Source organism: Uranotaenia lowii, chromosome 1 (assembly GCF_029784155.1).
Source record: "Uranotaenia lowii strain MFRU-FL chromosome 1, ASM2978415v1, whole genome shotgun sequence".
NCBI lineage: Eukaryota > Metazoa > Arthropoda > Insecta > Diptera > Culicidae > Uranotaenia > Uranotaenia lowii.
The window spans coordinates 189,291,069-189,295,961 of record NC_073691.1 but is presented as its reverse complement, the minus strand read 5'-3'; the positions used below and the strand labels follow the sequence as shown (position 1 = coordinate 189,295,961).

Sequence of the window (4,893 nt, the reverse complement as noted above, 5' to 3'; positions counted from 1 at the left end):
GGCCTCCCAAGTGCCAAGTTCGTTGCGTTCCAGTACCCAAGAAGCACCTTCCGGAATCGAAGGACCATCACAAAAAAAATCGGCAGGGAGCTACGGTCTCTTCGTTGTTATCAGCTAAGGTGGGAACTGGGCGAATTCCAGCAACTGAGATTCCTGGTTCGTCTTCTCGGGGGCACCGTTGTGGTCGTGGATCGAGCAGTGTTGATTATACTTGGGTTGATGGCGTCCGCGGCTGGCTGGATAACTTGAACCGATGGGGCAGGAGTCAATGGCCACCGGATGAAGTTTTTTGGCTGGTCCACGAATTCACGGAAATGGATTCCCGTAGGCCAAGTCAATGGACTTAACGCGACATCTTTAACTGCTGGATCTAATCCGATTTTGAACGAAACGAAATTCCTGGTGGAGCCATCCACACCTTTTTTTGAGAGCAATCCCTTTACATCTACCGCAAAGTTAGGATCAGGCAGCAGGATACAATTTTGCTGACATCCTCATCCGTTATCTGGGGCTGAAGGCCAGCTAAATAAAGCCAAAACTTCGGTATCGGGGGAGGAGGTACAAGGAACGGAACAGAAAGATCACTGAGATCGACGGACTTGGTCCCAGTCAATGGAGACGACACAAGTAAAAGACCGTCATTGCCACGGCAACGTTTATAGTTCGATGATGGATGCGCTTGTGGTGTCCCTTTTAGTGGTGGAAACGAGTGTATCGTCTTTGGAGGGTTTTGCATAGAGGCTATATCATCGACCTTTTTCGATAATAAGTCGAGCTGGAGCGTAAGCTTATCGAGAACATTACCAGGGTAATCACTTATTGAAGCGGGATTATCTTTCTTCAACGCAAAATCGTCAATATAGCAACGAATGCTACGCCCTGTTGCTGTGATTGTTTTCTGATTGTTCCGGCTCTAGTAAATAGAGATAGAGAGATAGGAAAAACAATAATTCGGAAGGCCAATGCTAGAAAAGTACCAATTTTTCCCAAATTTTTATGAATAAAATATGTTTTGTGCTCTACTGGTTTGACCATTTGCTAAAATTGTTGGCTATTGGATTTTTTTTAATATCAAATCACGATATTCGTTGGTTGATTTATGTTTCAAATTTTCAGGAAACCAAACCGCATTTACACACGATCGCATGGAAGAGAAACATCTATTTCAGAACTCTCTACTAATCGTTGGATGTTAAATTTTACCAGAACGAATTTCCCCGCACTCAACAAGCCACTCCATGGTCCATTAATTCTAAACCGATCGGAAATTTCAAGGGCCAACCGACTGAATTTCAGAACTCTAATCGCCATCAATCGACAGTTTGCAGGCCACCGGTCTCGCTCCTCCGACTATCTCGGGCAGAAACTTTGCTCTAAATTTTCCTCTTCGGCAAGTGGAATATGATGATTTCGCATTTCCAATTTTATTTTATTTCCTCTAGTAGTCAGAATCGATGAGCTCGGGGTTGATTGCGATTTAGGTTTTTTCTCGTTTTGGTTTTACGTTCATGCTCAAGATCATCGCCACCATCATCAGTGATCTTCGGCTCTCACTGAAGTGGCCCAGGTCCAGTACTTTGGCTTCACTTAAGAGCTAAACTTATTCCCGATTTCAACTGAACTAGATTGCTGGTAGCTTCTACGGAGCAGAAGAGGGCGATTTTACAGCTTTTTGCTACTTTTCACCAAAATTGATCGTGAGGTTTCTTTTTTCCAGTTTTTCCTTGCGTAATGTCTCAAGAGCCGCTTGATTTACGGCACTCTATCGAGAGCTTGTTGTGATGAGAATCTCTATTTTGAGCAAAAAATTCACGTCGATGACTGCCTGACGTATGCTATAAACAAGTGAGAATTCCAAGGTTTTAACTAATTACCAACCTAATGCTTTCGAATCCAAGTTCTGACGAAAGGAAGAAACAACACTTGGAAATCTAATCCTTTAGACGATGTTTACACTACTTACCCGGTTTACGGTAAGTTTAGAAAATGTAGTCCACGACGTAAACAAACACTTCTTTCAAGTTGAGATTGTTGTTTGGCTGCCAGTCGACAACAAAACAGATGTCAACGAGAAATTCCGAAGCCTACACACAAAACTTTCGAGGCTCAACTTAGCAAAAATATACCATTACTTTCAGTTAGCAAAAAACTTTTTTTACTCTTCAGTTAGCACTTTCCCATTTTGTTATGACTTTAGCTCAATTTGAGTAAAAAACACCCATTTGCTACTAACTTTAGCATTAACAGTAGCATAGACTCGAACTATTATTCTGGGTACAAACCGTGGTCGTGTGTTGTTTTGTTTTTCTTTCGTGGTTCACCGGTCGCGATTTTGGTGCGAGGAAAAAGTTTGGTTTTTAATTCCGATTCCTTCAAATCTGCGCAGTCGCTATTATTTTTCGGTTCTGGTGCGTTACGTTTACCACTGGTAATTGAAACTGATGGTATAGCTGATCCGGTCTGTTTGCAGGAGGACAACAATTACTGTTCGAGTGGGGCGCCTTATTACCCTTTTCTACCGGAACTTCATTGATTTCAAGTTGTCCGATTCCCTGACAAGAACCGACAAATTGGGAAGATGGACGACGAGGAGGAGTTATGTATATCAAGAGGCGGATTGATACATATTCTGGTTTTTTTTCCGGTAAGTGCAGTTAGAACAAAAGTGAGATTTCGTCATGTGATAACATAAAATATTATTTTCTAGATGTGATAAACTACCGCTGGTTATTATCTATCGAAATCATCACGGAACGGTATACAGAGCAGCCTGGTATTGGAGAAAATGGTCCATCTCCCGGCCCATCACCAAGACGTTGATGAATGTGGGAAAGTATTGTTCCGATTCCCTTTTAATCTTGGGTGATGGTGAAGATGTTCGGATTTTTCCTGGGGAGAAAACTGTTTGTTTGGGGCAAATGTTCGCTCTGATTCCACAAGTACTGCATCTTCAAGTTGTTAAACTCCCAGGCCAACCAGCAGTGCTGAGCCAACATAATGGATAGCCAAACGACGCGGAGGAATCAGACGGAGCGAAAAATATTCTATTGATTTTTCCTGGTAAGTGAATCATAAAAACAAAATAGATTTTGTCATGTTATCATAACATATTGTTTTAGAAAGCAGCAGCTCATCAGATTGCGATGGGTATACCAATAAAAAAATGAACGGTTTCCAAAGCAGTGTGGTGATGGAAATAATACCGGGAATCTGCACCTTTATTCCAATATTAGAATCAAACCTCCAACGTCGTAACGCGGAGCCACGGATTGCTTCTATGGGAATGTTTACCATAATCTCTTCCTGGTGATTAAATGAGGTAAGTGATAATTAGAGGCCAACCAAAACTGGATTCTAATTTTTTAAATATGTGATCTGAATGTTAGTCATTCTTTCGAGATAGAGATTAGTATTTGACGAGCTTGTATCACTTTTTTGGTTATGGTTGATTCAGTTTTATTGTTCATCATCTCAAGATATGTAAAAAGTATTTCTGTCATGAAAGAATGAACGAATACATATCAATTAATATCAAATTTAGTTTAAGCATCAAATCATTTTTATATGTATTTCAAAATAATATTTCGAAGTAGCTGCATTATTTTATTACTAATCTTAATTTCTATTAAAAACCTAAAATAAGGAAAAAAGTTGCTATCAGCTTACACAAAAAAAATAGTTGTTTACCTATTTTAATTTTTATTCTTCGAACCATAAAATTTAAAAATGCACTAAGCCTTATTATTTTTGTTTTTCAGATTTCAGTGTTGGAGATATTTCGAACATCGTGCTAATAATAAAAGCCTCATGGAAAAAACTTTTCAAAACCCGCATGGAAATTCGAATAAAAATAAAAAACAAGATGAAAAATCAATCTCATTTTTTATATCCGAAAATGAAAATCCTTCCATTAAAAATAAATATTTTTTTTGATTTTACTCATATTTTAGCAAACATTAGAAAAAATAAATTTTGCTAAATTTTAGCAAACAATGATTTTTTTGCTATGAAATTAGTAAAAAATTTAGTCCGGACACTTTTAAAAATTTTGCTAAAATTTTAGTAAAAAAATATTGCTAAATTGATTGCTAAGTTTTTAGCTGGTCAAATTTGAGCAAAATTTTGCTAAATTTCGGCCTCAGAAATTTTGTGTGTACTACTCCATCTGATTGTGATCCCATAACATGGCTTCTGTCGTCAAGAAAACAAAACACAAGATTTCCAGCAAAATATAGCAAAGTAGGTTTACCACACGCACGCTCTCTCTTGCTCAGTCGCATCTTGAGTCCAATTTGACAGATGAGGCGTCTAAATGGCCACCGCACTTAAGAGTGTCTCCCGATGCTGGGTGACAGCGCTAGGCCGTTAAATTTGCATGTTGTTTTGAATTTTATTTTTCTCGTCTTAAGTTCGTCGATCATCAGTAGGGCAAAACAACCACTTGATGTCCGGCCAGTTACGGCTGCTGCTGGACGGGAACTTCCCTTGCCATACCACACGTGTTGCTGTCTGGTGGAGGTCCCGAAAAGTGAAGTGGTTTGGAAAATGAATTATCGAATGTTCAACCAATAACTAACGACGAGAAGGACAAAAAAAAGTGCACTAAATCGAACGTCGAGTCCGCTGGCCAGCCTGACGACACTGGTGACAGGTCTCGTTCCGTACTCGTGGGTGGTTTATGGCTATTTGTTGTGACAAGCCTAAGTGGATCGCTGTCGATGAGCACGTCTAAAAACATTAAAACGTACCACAAACAGGCAACTGGAGACTTTATTACAATTGATTCCAATTATTTGCTGAATAACTCATAAAAGGTTTGATTCAAACATTTCTATTAGAAAGTGGTCCTTTGTGCCGGATACGGAGTTTGTTTTCGTTTTTGTGATATTTCTG

General features: G+C 39.3%; 1 long non-coding RNA gene across 2 annotated transcripts; it reads left to right on the top strand.

Moving 5' to 3' along the window:
- Positions 1-2,171: 2,171 nt before the first annotated feature.
- LOC129739441 (uncharacterized) lies at positions 2,172-4,027 on the top strand. 2 transcript variants are annotated; one of them, XR_008735866.1, is made up of 4 exons: positions 2,172-2,644; positions 2,708-3,060; positions 3,120-3,319; positions 3,759-4,027. It is a non-coding gene; the product is annotated as an uncharacterized LOC129739441 (long non-coding RNA). The 2 variants fall into 2 exon arrangements; XR_008735865.1 differs by having other exon boundaries at positions 2,172-3,060.
- The last annotated feature ends 866 nt before the right edge of the window (positions 4,028-4,893 follow it).